We start from the raw sequence: 18449 nt of genomic DNA, 5'->3' as shown, positions 1-18449 counted from the left end.
AGCTGTGAGGAAGACACACAGGGATATAGACAGGTTAAGTGAGTGGGCAATAAAATGGCAGATGCAGTATAATGTGGGGAAATGTGAGGTTATTCACTTTTTGGTAGGAAGAATAGAAAAACAGAATATTTTTTAAATGATGAGAAGTTATTAAATGTTGGTGTTCAGAGAGATTTAGATGTCCTCGTACAGGAAAAACAGAAAGTTAGCATACAGGTACAGCAAGCAATTAGGAACGCAGGAACAGGAGTAGGACTTTGAGCCCCTCGAGCCTGTCCCACCATTCCATGAGATCATGGCTGATCTGCGACCTAACTCCATATACCCGCCTTTGGCCCATATCACTTAATACCTTTGGTTAACAAAAAGCTATCAATCTCCGATTTAAAATTAACAATTGATTTAGCATCAGTTGGCATTTGCGGAAGAGAGTTCCAAAATTCAACCACCCTTTGTGTGTAGAAGTGTTTCCTAATTTCACTCCTGACAGTTCTGGCTCTAATTTTTAGGCTATGCCTCCTACTCCTAGAATCCCCAACTCGTGGAAATAGTTTCTCTCCACGTACCCTATCTGTTCCCGTTAATATTTTGAAAACTTCGATTAGATCACCCCTTAACCTTCTAAATTCTGGGGAATACAACCCCAGTTTGTGTAATTTCTCCTTGTAACTTAACCCGTGGAGTCCGGGTATCATTCTGGTAAACCTACACTGCACTCCCTCAAAGGCCAATATATCCTTCCTAAGGTGTGGTCCCCAGAACTGCTCACAGTACTCCAGGTGTGGTCTAACCAGGGTTTTGTATAGCTGCAGCATAACTTCTACCCCCTTGTATTCTAGTCCTGTAGATATAAAGGCCAGCATCCCATTAGCCTTTTTGATTATTTTCTGTACCTGTTCATGACATTTTAATGATCTATGTACCTGGACCCCCAAGTCTCTTTGGAGATTCACTGTTTTTAGCCTTTCACCATTTAGAAAGTACCCGGTTCTATCCTTTTTAGGTCCAAAGTGGATGACCTCACATTAGCTTACAATGAAATCCATTTGCCACAGTTTTGCCCATTCACTTAATCTGTCGATATCCCTTTGTAATTTTGTGCTTTCATCTACACTGCCTATAATGCCGCCTATCTTTGTGTCATCGGCAAATTTGGATATATGACTTTCTGTGCCATCATCTAAGTCATTAATAAATACTGTGAATAGTTGAGGCACCAACACAGATCCCTGCGGGACACCACTCATCACCTCCTGCCAATTTGAGTACCTACCCATTATTCCTACTGCCTGTCTCCTGCCGCTCAGCCAATTTCCTAACCAGATCAATAATTTGCCCTCAATTTTGTGGGCTTCTACCTTAGTTAACAGTCTCTTATGTGAGACTTTCTCAAATGCCTCTGGAAGTCCATATAAATAACATTCATAGACATTCTTCGGTCCACTATTTTGTCACCTCCTCAAAAAATTCAATCAGGTTTGTCAGGTACGACCTGCCTTTCACAAATCCATGCTGGCTCTCTCTGATCAATGAAAATTTTCGAGGTGTTCAGTCACCCTATCCTTAATTATAGACTCTAGCAATTTCCCAACAACAGATGTTAGGCTAACTGGTCTATAATTCCCTGGTTTCTCTCTCTCGCCATTCTTATATAGCGGAGTGACATGCACAATTTTCTAATCTAAAGGAACGGTTCCTGAATTGAGAGAAGATTATAGTTCGGGCATCTGCAATGTGCTCACCTGCTTCCTTTAAAATCCTGGGATTCAAACCATCTGGTCCTGGGGATTTGTCACTCTTTAGTGCCATTATTTTCTTCATCACTGTTATTTTACTTATGTTAATTTTATTGAGTCCCTGTCCCTGATTCAATATTCGTTTCCTTGGGATTTCTAGCATGCTATCCTCTTCCTCTACTGTAAATACTGACGCAAAGTAATTATTCAACATGTCCGCCATTTCCTTATTATCATTGACAGTATTATCGCTTTCAGTTTTTAAGAGTCCAACATTGCTCCTGACTAACCTCTTTTTCCTAATATAATTGTAAAAATTCTTCGTATTGATTTTGATATCCCTTGCAAGTTTCTTTTCATACTCCCTTTTTGTAGCTCTTACTGTCTGTTTTGTGGCCCTTCGCTGTTCTATGTATTTTTTCCATTTGCCAGGATCTGCGCTATTTTTTGCATTTTGGTATGCTTTTCTTTTAGTTTTATGCTGTCCCTCACCTCTTTCGTCGTCCATGGCTGATTTGTTTGGCAAGTAGTGCTCTTGCCCCTTAGGGGTATAAACTGGTTCTGTATCACCTTGAATTATTTTTTGAACATCTCCCACTGATCTTCTGTCGTTTTACCCATTAACAGATTTGCTCAGTTTACTGTGGACAGTCTCTGTCTCATCCCGTTGAAGTCGGCTATGAGGAGAGATTAAGTAGATTGCACCTATACTCTGGAGTTTAAAAAGAAAAAAAAGAAAGACTTGCTTTTATATAGCGCCTTTCACGACCACCGGACGTCCCAAAGCACTTTACAACCAATTAAGTACTTTTTGAAGTGTAGTCACTGTTGTAATGTAGGAAACGCGGCAGCCAATTAGTGCACAGCAAACTCCCACAAACAGCAATGTGATGATGACCAGATAATCTGTTTTTAATGACGTTGATTGTAGGATAAATATTGGTCAGGATACCTGGGCTAACTCCCCTGCTCGCTTTCGAAATAGTGCCATAGGATCTTTTACGTCCACCTGAGAGAGTAGATGGGACCTCGGTTTACTGTCTCATCTGAAAGACGGTTTAGAAGAATGAGAGGTGATTTCATTGAAACATACAAGATTCTGAAGGGGGTTGACAGGGTGGATGTTGAGGGGTTGTATCCCCTGGCTGGAAAATCTAGAAATAGGGGTCATCGTTTCAGGATAAGGGGTCGGCCATTTAAGACTGAGATGAGGAGGAACTTCTTCACTCAGAGGGTTGTGAATCTTTGGCATTCTCTGCCCCAAAGGGCTGTGGAGGCTCTGTTTTTGAGTATATTCAAGGCTGAGATAGATAGACTCTAGGGGGAATTGAGGGATATGGGGATCGGGCGGGAAAGTGGAGTTAAGGTCGAAGATCAGCCATGATCTTATTGAATGGCGGGGCAGGCTCAAGGGGCCATATGGCCTACTCCTGCTCCTAATTTTTATGTTCTTATTGTGGGCACAAACTGATCTAAAAGCAGGTGAAAAGGTGCAGAGGACAATTGTAGAAGGTCCTGGGAAAGTCACCCATGATCTTAGTTGGCAAAAGTTCTAAAGGTGAAGAAGAAGCAACTGGAGTGAGACAAATGTTTTAGGGAGTGAAGTGAAGGCAAATGTTACGGGATGTTTGGGCGTGGGATGTGAAAGGGCAGAGGGGATGTTAGTAGCTTGGTAGGTTAAAGGACATATTAGATGATCAAACTGGAATATTAAGGGTCCACAGGGCAGATCCGCAGGCAGATTTTAGAGCCGCAGGCAGATCTTAAAGATAAAAGTAGAGGCAAATGCAGAGATTATGGAGGCCAAGATTAAATTAATAGGAAAGAAACAATAAGGGTCAGTAATTAGTTGCCTGACTCTCCCTGCTCCCTGTTGCAGCCCCTGTTCCTAACGCTCATTCCCTGGCCTCATCCCACTCCCAACAATAAAATTGCCCCCAAATTGAAAAAAACTGAAAAATATTCCTGGCACGGCCCTACTCCTCATTCCCCTATCTTAACCTGGCCCCTGCTTCTCAAGCCCCACTCTCTGCTCACAACAAAAAAAATAATTCTAAATATTCTCAGCGCAGTCCATCTCCTCAGTCCCTGCTCCCGTCTGTATAATCCTCCATGGACATAACCTGCTCCTGACGTCCCCTGTGCAACTGGAATTAAAACCTGCCTTAAAATATTCACAGCCCCAGTCCTCCGCTCCCACTCTTCCTGCCATATAAATTGATTTGAATTTATTTCCAACTATTAACAGTCCCTCCTCCAACTTGAAAATAACTTTAAAAAACATTTCTGGCCAGCAGTCGCCTGATCCATAATTAATTTAATAATGCTGACTACTTTTATTAATACATTTTGCCACAACCCTTTTTTTATATATTTCTTTTATTTTGCTGATAAATTGGAATCATATCCTGTTCAGTTGTATTTCCAGATGTCTCGAACTAAATTTTCAGGAAACCATATTTTATTTCATTAATAAATTTACAGGAATCCTATTGTATTAAATATCTGCAGTTTAATTTAATAAATTTATGTCGATATATTGGCTTGCATTCCCAGCCCCACTGTCATCAAATGACAGCAGCAAAATACTGCAGACGCTGGAAATCTGAAACAACAACAGAAAATGCTGGAAACACTCAGCAGGTCAGGCAACATCCGCGGAGAGAGCAACAGAGTTAACGTTTCAGGTCAATGGGCGCGATCTTGCCAGCCCCGGGGAGGAGGGTATGGAGGCAATTTCTGCAGAAGAAAGAGGTTTGATGAGATCTTGAATTCAAGAACTTATCAAACTACAGAGAATATCAGTGTTTGATAGCTTCACAGAGTTGTCAAACAATGAAAATTCATCTGTCAAAAATTTTTGACAGATGAAACGTCAAAAGTTGATGTTCTCTGTAACCGGCTTCCCCTTAATTGGTCTGCTAAGCCCGCTGGGCGGGCTTAACAAGGTCAATCAAGTGAAAATAGCGTGGGTTGGCCACAAGTCGATGGAGGCGGGACTGAAACCCGACAAGTGGGAGTCCCGCCTCCAGAAACTCCCCATTGGCAAAATCCAGCCCGATGACCCTTCATAAGGACCTGAAACGTTAACTCTGTTTCTCTCTCCACGATGCTGCCTGACCTGCTGAGTGTTTCCAGCATTGTCTGTTGTTGTCACCATACGACTGTTGTTTTCATTTAACTAATAAATTTCAGTTCATAAAGTTTCGTTAAAAACGCATTCAATGAAATAGCCACTGTTTTTCTTCAATTCGTGATAAATTCTTGGAACAGGGCTGTTTGTTTGACTTCTCGTCAGTAACCGCGATGGAAGGGCCAGTAGTGGACTGTAAACTTGCAGTGGTCTGCATGAGTAAACCCGTCCATTAACTAAAAATGCTGACTATTGTCAGGTCTGGTTAAAAGAGGTTTCATTCTTTAATGTAAAACAACTGCACAGTACTTCAGTTGCATTTTGTATAGGTGCAGCTGATTGTCATTGTACAGCTGATTGTCATAACGGTTTGTGTGGTTTTGCAGGCATGGAGTTGCTGTAACATTGCGTTCATGAATTATACCAGTTTCAGAAAATGCTGTTGTGAAATTTTTAAACCAACCAATGCGAATGCCACGCCAGCATGCAATAGTTCATTCGTGGAATAGTGATTCATGGATTGGACCAGCGATGCATAGCTGAGGAAACTGCTCAATCAACGATGGGAGAGAGATGTACTTTATGCCTATTGATACAAAGTAATGTTTGCAAATGATCGAAAGATAATTTCCAACATGTCGGAACATAAGATCGAATAAACTCTACAAACTGCTTAACAGATGACAGCAAGGAACTAAAAATTAAATTCATAATATGGGAGGAGTCTATGCAGTAAAATTGTACTCGAACCATGGGCTGTCTTTTAAATGATGATTCTGTAGGAATCGATCTATCCCTAACTGAAGCACTGAAGTCGAGTCAGTTCAATAATTCAACTGAATTTAATCAAACAAGTGAACAAAACAAAAACATGCAGGAGCAACAGCAAACAGGTCTTTTCAGCAGCTTGTTACACGAGGTCTGGGCTTAGAACCTCCCACTCTCTGACGTCATGACGTCATCACGTTTCCCGCCGTTCGGGGCATCACGTGACCAACGTGATGACGTCATCATGTTGTTTCAGGGCTTTTTGCAGAAAGCTTATTTACACTCAGCCAACAAACACAGATGCTGTAGCATTGGGTTAAAGACAGTTATGCATTTGTACAGAAGATCATTGGTGGTTTTGCCACATGCGCCCCCCCAGAAGTGTCTTTAATCGCAAAGGTCAATCGCAGAGGAGGTCGGACAATCCTGTCGGAGCGACTCTGATATTCCCGGAGAGGAATGGATGGTGCAGGAGATGAGCTGGGTTGCGGGGACAACGGGCCAGGCGCGGCACTCGCGGGCAGTCGGCCACGACGTGGCGGCTGCGCTGCCTCGACTGGCTGCTCGAGATCCAGGTGTGCAGCCTTGAGGCGGTCCATGGAAATGTGGTCGGGTTTACCTCCAACATCCACTAGAAAACCCTTGGCGCCCGCCTGCAGTACTCGGAAAGGGCCTGCGTATGGAGGCATGAGAGGACTATGGTGGGCATCCTGTCGGACAAAAACAAATTTAGCCCTCATAAGCTCCAGCGGAACATGTGACGCGGGCAGTCCGTGCTGTGAAGTCGGAATGGGCCGGAAAGAGTGCGCTGCGGCCCGGTGAGCCTCCAGTTGTTCAGCTGCTGACCACGGACGCGTCGGTGACAGAAGAAAGTCGCCGGGCACCCTGAGCGGCTGGCCATAAACTAGTTCAGCGGCCGATGCCTGCAGGTCCTCGTTAGGTGCTGTGCGCAACCCGAGCATCACCCATGGCAGCTTATCCATCCATGCGGTCCCTTGGAGGGTGGCCCGCAGCAACGCCTTCAAAGAGCGGTGAAAGCGTTCGCATAACCCGTTGCCCTGCGGATAGTAAGCCGTGGTCCAATGGAGCTTGGTGCCCAAACCTGAAGCCACGGTGTTCCACAAAGCAGACGAAAACTGCGGCCCGCAGTCCGACGAAATGTCCGATGGAACGCCGAAACGAGCAACCCAGGGTGAAAGAAAAGCTCGGGCGACATCCGCGGAGGTGGTGGACGTTAAAGGAATGGCCTCCGTCCACCTGGTGGTACGGTTGACGATTGTCAGAAGATGCGTAAACCCTTGTGATGGCGGTAGTGGGCCCACGAGGTCGACATGAATGTGATCGAATCGCCGCTCCGGTACCTCAAACGGCGACAGGAGCTTTGATGTGGCGCTGTACCTTCGCCCTCTGGCACACAACGCAGGTCTTGGCCCAGTCGCGCGCATCTTTTCTCATTCCCCTCCAGACGAATTTGGACATTAACAATTTCTGTGAAGCCCGCACGCCCGGGTGTGCAAGTCCATGAACGACATCGAATACTTTCCTGCGCCAGGACAACGGAACGATTGGACGTGGGTCTCCCAGGGAGACGTCGCAGAGCAAGGAGGTGCCGGCCGAATGGAAAGGCACATCTGCTGGCTGCAGGCAGGACGAATCCGAGCGGAAAGCTTGCGTTTCTGGGTCCGTCGCTTGGTCAGCTGCCATGAGCGAATAATCGAGCCCCAGTTGGACGGCCTGGATGGTCGCACGTGAGAGGCAGTCGGCAACCACGTTGTCCTTCCCAGCCACGTGCCGGATATCGGTGGTAAACTCAGAAATGAAGGTGAGTTGTCGTTGCTGCCGGGCTGACCACGGCTCAGTCGTCTTTGCCATGGCAAATGTCAGGGGCTTGTGATCGACAAACGCGGTGAATTGGCGTCCTTCCAATAAAAAGTGAAAGTGGCGGATGGCCAGGAACAACGCCAACAGCTCCTGGTCGAACGTGCTGTAGCTACGTTCGTTACTACGCAGCTGGCGACTAAAAAACGCCAGCGGTTGCCATGCCCCATCGACCCATTGCTCTTGCACGGCGCCGACGGCGTAGTCCGACGCATCCGTTGTGAGCGCGATGGTGGCGCCAGGCAGCGGGTGCGCCAACATGGTCGCGTTGGCGAGGGCCTCCTTCATGTCCCCAAAAGCGCAGTCCATCTCCGGCGTCCAAGACACAGGTTCTTTCCCCGGCTTCCCTCGGAGTGCCTCGTAGAGCGGCCGCATGAGCTGTGCGGCCCGGGGGACAAATCGATGGTAAAAATTTACCATGCCGAGGAATTCTTGGAGCGCTTTGACGGATTGTGGCCGTGGAAACGCAGCGATGGCCGCCACTTTCGCCCGGAGTGGCAGTGCCCCTTCTGCCGTGATGCGGTGGCCCAGAAAATCGATCTGCCTCAGTCCGAATTGACACTTGTGTGGATTAATTATAAGGCCATGCTCCTGGAGGCGGCGGAAAAGGATGCGCAGGCGTCGTAGATGCTCCTCCTTTGAAGCGCTGGTGACGAGGATGTCATCAAGGTACATGATAAGGAATTTGAGGTCCCGTAGCACCGAACCCATGAAGCGTTGGAACGCCTGCGCCGCATTTTTGAGACCGAAAGGCATTCGTAAGAATTCGAAAAGTCCAAACGGGGCAATGACCGCCGTCTTCTGGATGTCCTGGGGGTGGACGGGCACCTGGTGGTACCCCCGGATGAGGTCGATCTTGGGAAAAAAACGAATTGCCTGCTAAATGAGCGGAAAAAGCCTGGATGCACGGTATCGGGTACCGGTCCGGAGTCGTGACCTCATTGAGGCGCCGATAATCGCCGCAGGGCCGCCACCCACCGCCTGGCTTTGGCATGATATGCAGCGGAGACGACCAGGGACTATCGGACCGGCGAACGATGCCCAACCGCTCCATGGTAGCGAATTCCGCCTTCGCGGCCTCAAGTTTACTGGCCTCCAAACGTCGAGCGCGGGCATAAACCGGGGGGCTGGTCGTCGCGATGTGGTGCTCAACACCATGTTTGGCGGTTGTCGCCGAGAAGGTGGGTCGAGTGAGCTCCGGAAATTCCTTGAGCAGGCGGGTGAAGTCGTCGGGTGTCGACTCGGCGCAGGCGAGCGCGGGGGCCGCGCCTGAGCCCCGAAAACAGGGGATGGGGGCCCATGAGGCGGCATGAATCAGGCGGCGATTACGTACGTCGACCAGTCGGTTATTGGCACAGAAAAAGTCAGCGCCGAGGATTGCTAGTGGTATTTTGGCGGTTATAAACTCCCAGTGGAAGAGTTGCCCGCCGAGACACAACCGGATTCGCCGCATCCCAAACGTACGGATAGCGCTGCCATTGGCAGCCTGTAGTGGAGTACCACGCCTCCCGGACCCGACGTCGAGGGGCGAAGCGGGGAGGATGCTGCACTGGGCGCCCATGTCGCACAAGAACCGCCGGCCCGAAATGGAGTCAGTGATATACATCAATTTCCCGGAATCACCAACCGTCATTGTGGACGCGAACCCGACCTCGGTGTCGTTCTTCCGTTCTCGCGCACGGTTTTGCTGTTTTCTCGGTGCCAGTGGCACGAAACTACATGGGGGTCGGCAGTATCTGGCTTTCGGTCCGAACCGGGCGTGGTAGTAACAAAGGCCGGTCTGTGGAGGCACCGAGGCGGGGTTCCTCGAGGCGGGACTCTTCGAAGTGGCACAGTACTGTTGCATCACCGCGTGAATGGTGTCGGCTTCAGCCGCGAGCGCTACGCCATCCGTAGCCTCCGACCTGGCGAGGGCTGCTTGTACCTGCTCAGGGAGCTGGCTCAGGAACAGTTCCCGAAACAGAAAACACTGTGGCTCAGACCCGAGGAGTGTGAGCATTTGGCTCATCAACTCGGAAGGCTTAGCGTCACCTAACCCGGGGAGTGCGAGCAAACGTCGTGCGCGCTCTGCTTTCGTGAGACCGAATATTTGCATAAGGCGCGCCTTAAGCATTTCATACTTGTCATCCACGGGCGGGTTCTCCAACAGGCTGATGATTCGGGAAGCCGTCGAGCTGTCCAGTGCGGAGACCACGTAAAAGTAACGGGTCTGATCCAGCACGATGTTCCGAAGTTGGAACTGAGCCTCCGCTTGCACGAACCAGGAGGCTGCCTGTCGTTCCCAAAATTGAGGGAGCTTCAAACTCGCTGCGTTCACATCCATCTTGTTCTCGAACTTTCCTCCGCGAAAATCATCCGCGAAGCTTCGGGGTCACCAATGTAGGAATCGATCTATCCCTAACTGAAGCACTGAAGTCGAGTCAGTTCAATAATTCAACTGAATTTAATCAAACAAGTGAACAAAACAAAAACATGCAGGAGCAACAGCAAACCGGTCTTTTCAGCAGCTTGTTACACGAGGTCTGGGCTTAGAACCTCCCACTCTCTGACGTCATGACGTCATCACGTTTCCCGCCGTTCGGGGCATCACGTGACCAACGTGATGACGTCATCACGTTTCAGGGCTTTTGCAGAAAGCTTATTTACACTCCGCCAACAAACACAGATGCTGTAGCATTGGGTTAAAGACAGTTATGCATTTGTACAGAAGATCATTGGTGGTTTTGCCACAATTCCCTTAAAATGAAAGGGGAGTATTATAACCCTGCAGCGTGCTTGATTAATGACTCCATAGCACTTCAGAGCTACAGCTCACAAAACATTTAGAAATACAGTACCTGTAATAGTAAAAAAAAAAAATTTTAAGTAATTTTGCAAGTCAGCTGTTTTTGAATTACTCAACTTGTATGTCCTCAGCTGCTGCAGCTTTCTCACCAAAACAATGACATGGGAGTGAAAACTAGTCTGTGTGGGCACTTGGGCAGTGACCCTGTGTTGGCTGTAGCTTTACAGGAAGGAAGAATTATTATTTGAAGTCATTTCTCCTTGATGTATTTATTTCATTAGCGCGTCAGGCCCTCAGGTGTTTATATTATCCCATCTCCTTTCTGTTGGCCTCCTTATGTCTTGCACCATCCTCAGTCAAGAGGGCCGACCTGTGACCTGCTTCTTGACCTCTGTTAATAGCACTGTAACTAGCGGCCTGGGCCGACTCTCCAGCAAGTTGTGTTTTCTTTACTGTGTGGGCAAATGTCTGACCTGCGCCAGATGCCACCCTGTGACCAGAACTCTGCATATTACCGCTCCACGATGCAGCAAATGGGCACATTTTGTTTTTATTTTTGAAATGTGTGTGTGTGTGTGTGTATATATATAATATATATATATATTATACACCCACACTTTTTTAAAATGCTTTGTCCATTATACTAACAGTGCTTTAGCCTTTTAATTAATTAGGCTTTTTTTCAAACCACTTAAACTTTGCATTTTGCTGTGCTCCAGTCTTACTGTGAGACCTCCTGGTTAGAGTGAGGCAGTTAACACAGTTTCTCCACTCCTGCATGCCAACTGTGCTGCAGAATCCTCTGAAACCATTCTGTTCTGATCCACCTTTCTATTGGAGCTTTACCCTGTTGCATATCTGGTAAATGTGCCGCGTGGTATTTGGTTTTCTGTCAGCTGGCGAAGCTGAAGTATCGTACTACCAAATACTGAGATTCGTCGATCTTGCGGTATCACAGAATGAAATATCTCCTTCTATTGCGAGGTTAGCTGAACTTGTTACCGGGCTGCTGCACCAGACATGTGTACTGGGACTTCACTGCTGAGGAAGCTCCTGACATTCACTCAATGCCTCTACGCCAACATGGCTCTGAACATGTGGAGAATCTGTAGCAGAAACTAGAATTTACTGCTACCCAGGTGCAAGATCGTGCATGTTCTATGAGCTCAACTGCTGGCTGGGAATGTATGTTACAGATTACAGTACGGTGGGAGTAAGAACAAAGATCATTTACTTACGGCATCCTTTGACCACTAAATGTGTTATTGTCACGTGATTATTTAATATAATAAAAAAAGCATGTCTCAGCATTCTCCTAATCACTGTGATACCCCCCTTCCCCATGGATGCACTGCAGAAAACTTCTGGATTAAAATATTACTTGTCAAAGTGTTTGGTTAGGTGTTTATACTATGAATAACGCAGGCCAATATACTCCCTCAGTTTGGTTCTTCTGCAATGATGTTATTAACCCCACACAGGGAAGTTAGAAGTGCAGCGGATTTGGGGGCATAGATTCACAGGGCATCAAAGGCAGGACCTCACGTTGATGAGGTTGGATTCGAATGTGTAAAAGGCAAGAGGTAATGATGAGCCTATAAAATATCTTAAGACCTCATTAGAGTATTGTTTGCAATAGAGAGCGCCATGCTGTACAAAGGATATTAAGGTTTTATAGGAGATACAGAGCAGATTCATTAGGATGCTGCCTGGTATGAGGAAATGCAACCACAAAGTAAGACTTGAAAATGTTTTTTGTTGTTCGAATAATGCAAATTATGAGGCGAGATGAAAGAAGTGTTTTAAAATTATGAAATGATGAGACAGGGTGGATAGTAACAGACTGTTTGCCGTAGTTCAGAGTTCTAGAACCTGGGGTCACAGGTACAGAATTAAATGGAAAAGATTTGGAACAAAGAAAGATAAATCTCTTTACACAGATAGTTGTGAGGCTGTGGAATTCACTTTCAGCATTAGTGGTTGAAGCAGAAAATATGTTAACATTCAAGATTAGATTGGATCGGTAAATGAAGGCAAAGGGGATGAAGGGAGCGAGGAACAAGGTGGGTAAATGTGATTAGGATAGTTTGCTCACATGGAGACAAATGGCCTGTAACTTCTATGTACTTCTATATGTGAAGTACTGCAGCATGTACTGTAAGTATCTTCCATTTGCTCAATACCATGTACAGGGAAAGGAGGATGTAAAGGAAGATCTCGGGTCATGATTTGTTCGTTTTGTGCTTCCATTTTAATTTTTGAGGAGATTTTGTATTGTTGGGTCCAGAGGGTTGAGGTTCCCTTCCCCATGTGCGACAGCTCTGCTGGCCATTGAGAGGCACTTTCAGTGGCTGGAAATAATGCCGAGCCAGACTTCTGGCTGTAAAACAGAAAGGTGTGCAGGCTGCACCGAGTGATTAATTGTGTATGCCCAGTGACGCTCTCACCACTGCACATTGGAAAATGGTTTTGGGGTACCTTCCGAGCGGGCACCCAGCAAGATCGCTAAGTCCTCACTTTCCAGCCTCTACTTGTTTATTTAGCATTGGATGGGCCACTCTCACTGATCAAAAAATCCACCCTTAGGTTTTTAAAATATGTATTTTTAAACATATGGAGAGTATAATATGAAAGCAAAGAATATATGAGGACTATTGTAAAGTAAAATGACTTGTTTATTTTATGACACAAATACTAAATACTTTTGGAGTAGAATGGCGAGAGGTAATGTGAATCTCCTTTGTACAAAATGTCTGCAGCGGTGTACGCTGTAAAAGTGATTTTTTTTCCTTACTCCTCCCTTGCAAATCAATGTGCAAATGCAAACTCATTAAAATGATTGTGGGGCACACGAGGCTTGACTTTCTACATATTTTGTTCTTTGCACATGTTGACCAGGAGCACACAAGATTAGGAGCTATTACATATAGAATTACATAGAATGTACAGCACAGAAACAGGCCATTCAGCCCAACTGGTCTATACCAGTGTTGCACGCCACACGAGTCTCTTTGCCCCCTATTTCATTTAATCCTGTCAGCATCTGCAACTATTCGTTCTAGTTCAATTTTGAAAATGCTCAGGGCCACCAAAACTACCATGGAAGCTGATGACTAGACTTCCTGCCCGGCAAGGACCACAATCCTTGTGTTTTTTTTTACTGGCTGGGCTAAAGCAGAAGTTCACATAGATGAGTCTAGAAAAAAACCAGGCAATATTTTAGGGAGCTTTTGACCCACAGCCTCTGGAGAAAACTCACATGAATAATCTAAGGAGCACCTCTGTGCACTTAATAATGCTTTATTATGTGGAAAATGTTCCTGTGCAGAGATTTGCACAGCGGGACAAACAAGAATTAAAAACAATGTCCAGTCTGAACAGTGCAGATTTACCTGAGGTAGACACTAAGAAAATTGTTTAAATCAGTTCCATATCTGCTTCAAGATGGTGTGGAGATGCCGGTGTTGGACTGGGGTGGACAAATGTAAGAAGTCACACAACACCAGGTTATAGTCCAACAGCTTTATTTGAAATCACAAGCTTTCGGCGCGCTGCTCCTTCTTCACCTGACGAAGGAGCAACGCTCCGAAAGCTTGTGATTTCATATAAAGCTGTTGGACTATAACCTGGTGTTGTGTGACTTCTTGCATTGCTTCAAGATGAAATGAGATCCTTTTAAATTTGAATACTTGTAACAACCATATTCGTATTAAAAATACAACATAGAAAGTGTCAGGTAAAGGATTGACGGCGGTGTTGATGGGCAAAGTCAAAGCACTGAGGTCAAAGGGCATCTGGCCATTCCTTTTGAAGAACGGAAATTGTTGTCAGACAGCTAATGATTTCTGATGGCTATCGTTCATATTCCCATGTCTCTGGCACACAGCTGGAAAACCAAATGGGAAAGAGAAATCATCTTAATATGTCGTTAACTGTCATTCATTGTATATAATGGTTTTGGCACAAGCAACATCATTTGCTGTGTAAAATGTAATAAAATGTGATGTGTTTTAGGCTGAAGTGCTAGAGGAGAGAATGCAGCAATGAAGACAGTACTCTGTCATAAAATCACCATAAAGTACTTTGTCAAATGTCAAAACTTAGAATGTTTCCCAATTGATGGATATGTATCAATGTTAATCATGTTGTGTTTAATATATTGGATATACGTAGTAGTTATTAAAGTATGTATACTAACCTTTGCAAGTCTGTGACTTTACATAAAATTGTCTCGGGGTGGAGGGGGGGGGGGCAAGATTTTGTCGTTTGTTGTGTCTATCAGTCCATTTTAATGACCATGTACTTTTAGCTGTCGCTGGAGGCCCCTGTTATGCCTAGTCTGTCAGACATAACAGTCAGATGTCATGCAGGATTGTAGCATTTTGTGTCATCCTTATCTGGATGGGCTACACGTTCAACTATATAGAACCCAGCACTGTTGTCAGCACAAATGTGTTGGGAAGTAATCAGGCTTCCTTTTATAAACCGATTCAAATTGGGTGGCAGTGCTGAAGCCGAATTTGTAACCTGCCTTAAATACATTTAGCAGCTGTGCTTCACCAAGGGGATCGGATGCAAATACTCCTTCAAAATGTGCCGCATTCCCATTTCAAAATTACATTATGATGTCTCTTCTCCATTGACGGTAGAATTTTATTTTTCACTATGGGCGAAGAAGAGTGATCGCAGGAGGGAAAGAAATCACTCAGAAGTGGAGTCACTGGACTGTCACGAGTGTGCGTTGTTCTAGTCCCTCTATAGAAGCAGACGAGAGCTAAATCAATAATAAAGAAAAAGACTTCCTGTTGCTGTTAGTTGTCTGGTCAAGCTACGAAAGTTGCCGAGAATGAAATTTGCCTTTGTTGCTCGGTGGTGTGCAGATATTTTAAATATTGCATGTTTATTTAAAAAAGTAACAAAAATATTCTTAAAATAGGCTCTTTTTATCAGCTTCGCTCAGTTAGCAAGCACTCCCATCTCTCGGAAGATTGTGGATTCAAGCCTCACACCCAGATTTGAACACCCTACTGCTGAATTATAGGATGTGCTGTCCTTTGGAAGAGATTTTAAGCCCAAGCTCCATTTGTCTGTTCTTGTGGATGTCAAAGGTCCATGACACTATCAAATGAGTTATGCCAATGTCTGGGCCAATGACATCAGGCAACCAGCATAACCAAAAAACAGGTTAGGTGGTTATTTCTGTCTGTGCGATCTTGCTATGTGCAAAATGACTCCTGTATTTCCCTACAAAAGAGTTTCTGTACTGTAAAATAAATCATTCGCTATGAATTGCTTTGAAATGTTTCAGGAATATATGATGCAGCCTTTTATAAATGCAAGTCTTTTCTTTTTTCTTGAGTATATGTACAGGTGACGGGTGGCATTGTGTCAAAGCAAAACAGATTTGATCAAATCTGGTGTACAGTGAGAGGATTTGAGCCAAATACACAGGCGTCTCTGGATCTTCCTTCACTATCCATTATCATTTCCATCATTGCACTAATCCAAAAGAAAAAAAGTTACATAGACTAATTGGGAACTCACTTGTCCATGGCTCATTACTCACCTGTACGCTCCAATCGCACAACTATTCCTCAGAACCAAGACTGGTCTCCTCATTCTTTGTTATTTTAGTAAACGTGAGAGTTGACACATGTGCCGTCTTAGCAACTGGATCGGTGGGAGATCTTCTTTATGTCTTCTATATATATATTGCTTTAAGCTTTCCTCCCCTGTCATTGGTCAGACCTTTCAAAAGCTCTGCAGAAACATGGCTACAGCTATTCTGGTTTCTCACTAAGTTTCAAATTTCAAAGCATGGGTTCCTGGTAAGGTACTTCTTACTCTAGACCTCCTTTTTCCAGGTCCTATTATTTTCAGAACCATCTGATAAAAGATACAAAAGCAAAATACTGCGGATGCTGGAAATCTGAAATAAAAACAGAAAATGCTGGAAACACTCAGCAGGTCAGGCAGCATCTGTGGAAAGAGAAACAGCGTTAACGATTTCAGGGCGATGACCCTTCATCAGAACTGGGTCTGGGTCAGTTCTGACGAAGGGTCATCGACCTAAAACGTTAACTCTGATAAAAGAGATGTGTGAGTTGAATAGATTTTCCAAAAGAGTGATTGAATCTCCTAATTTCTTCACTGTTCTCCACCTCTGCCACTTACCAGCAAACATTTTTGCCAACTGTTGACAGACTGTTGTGTTTTTCACTTAAGTACTTAGTGTCTGATGATTTCCACATAGTTCTGAGAGCTAGATCCCTCCGGGTACAAGACTGAGTACATATATTTTAAATATGGAAATAAATGTAGAATTTAATACATCCAGTTTCTTCCATTGGGAATTTAACCACAGATACACAGTGTTGAGTGTTGTCAGTTCTTAATTTGACTATTGTTAACATTTTCAGGGTTGATTCTAAGCTCTAGTTTTGTTCTTTTGAAGATCACCGCTCCGCTGGATTTGATTCCAGCTGGTAATTAAATAAAAGAGAACTGCCAAGGATTCTGTTTGTTTGCCAAGAGTGCTATAGATCCCTCTTGATTGAAAATCATACTTAATATGTGAGAGAATTCCTACCCTTATGTATGTATGTGAAGGAGATGACCTACACAAGACAGTACCATGTTGATATGAGCAGAAGTTCCTGTGTGTGCTCTTTTTAACAAATCGGATGATGCATTCCACTCATTTATTGAGTTAAAAAAATAGCATTTAAAAAGTTGAGCCAATGGTAGATGGAGTAGCTGTATAGTTACAATGAGAGTGCGAGAGCTTGAGCACAGAGCTGGGAGAACGCAAATGGAGTGGATCGCAAGCAGAGTGGAGGAATTTGGTGAGTGCAGGAATTTGGTGGAGAGGAGGAAGATGGGTGAGACGTCTAACTGAAAAGGAGGAGTGGAGCCACAGAATCCAAGGTCTCTAAGTTAATAGACACGAGAGCGGACCTGCGAGAGAAGTGGCCGCAGATAAAAGTAGGCCCAAGAGCCCAGAGCCCGGAGAGAGCGCGAGTGTCAGGGAGCGCGAGGTAAGTGACGTCAGTGCAAGGGAAGGAGCTGATTGATGAGTAGTTGGTGATATTTTTTTAAGTCTTAAGTTTATTTCTGTTAAGTTACTTAATAGCCTATTAAGTAGAGGCATGGCAGGGCACCTCAGTCCCGTGGAATGCACATTTTGTGCCATGTGGGAACTTCAGGATGCTTCCCATGTCCTGGAGAACCACGTGTGCAGGAAGTGTCGTCAGCTGGAGGAGCTCAAGCTCCTGGTTTTGGAGCTTGAGCAGCGGCTGACGTCACTGAAGTACATCTGTGAGGCTGAGAGCTACATGGATATAAGGTGCTCAGGAAAGATAGGGAAGGAAAGAAAGGAGGTGGGGTGGCAGTGTTGATTAAGGAGAATATTAGTGCTGGAGAGAGAGGATGTCCTGGAGGGGCTCAAGGACAGAAGCTATTAGGTTAGAGCTGAGAAACAATTGAGGTGCCATTTCACTACTAGGTGTATTCTATAGGCCACCAACTAGTGGGAAGGATTTAGAGGAGCAAATTTGCAGGGAAATTACAGAGAGGTGCAAGAACTATAGAGTAGTGATAATGGGGGGCTTCAACTATCCTAATATAGACTGAGATAGTAATAGTGTAAAGGGCAGAGAGGGGGAAGAATTTATGAAGTGTGTTCAGGAGAACTTTCTTGATTGGTATTTTAATTTTGTAAACATTTCCTATGCAACTCGAGTGAATATATGCCAACGGTATTTTGCCACATTTCTGCCTCTCCATCACATCACCGTTCTACCTGAACTGTTGAACACGTGAGAACCTTGCAGATGGAGCTGTTCCGGATAGGCAGGAATACATGACCCCAGCAGTTACAATAGGAGTGCAAAATCAGACACTCGGTCCATATGCTGACTGTCCATGTAAAATGTGTCGAGTTGGCTTATATGCTACTTTGGAGATAAGTTGATTTTAAAAGTGCTGGACAAAAAAAAAATCCAAATACAGATTTACATCAAATGCTCTTTTATATCTGTGTACATCCTGGATGTGTTCAGTGCATGAAATAACCTGGTCATTAGAGATTGCTGCAAGAGCCCTCCCTCACAATCGTCTTTTTACTATAAATCTCAGGATTAAAAGGGAC

General features: G+C 45.0%; 1 long non-coding RNA gene across 3 annotated transcripts in view; it reads left to right on the top strand.

Moving 5' to 3' along the window:
* The window catches only part of LOC147102684 (uncharacterized), a 316332-nt gene that overhangs the window by 154897 nt on the left and 142986 nt on the right, over positions 1-18449 (top strand). The window contains exon 3 of one of the 3 annotated variants that reach the window (XR_015073056.1): positions 15237-15484. The exons of the other annotated variants lie outside the window; for them this stretch is intronic. This is a non-coding gene — a long non-coding RNA (uncharacterized LOC147102684). The remainder of the gene's footprint in view (positions 1-15236; positions 15485-18449) is intronic. 3 annotated transcript variants of the gene reach the window in all.

The sequence above is a fragment of the Somniosus microcephalus genome, chromosome 21 (assembly GCF_052327205.1).
Source record: "Somniosus microcephalus isolate GS21.2 chromosome 21, FLI_Smic_1.0, whole genome shotgun sequence".
Taxonomy (NCBI): domain Eukaryota; kingdom Metazoa; phylum Chordata; class Chondrichthyes; order Squaliformes; family Somniosidae; genus Somniosus; species Somniosus microcephalus.
The sequence above is the reverse complement of the archived record's forward strand: the minus strand, read 5'-3'. Positions and strand labels throughout refer to the sequence as shown.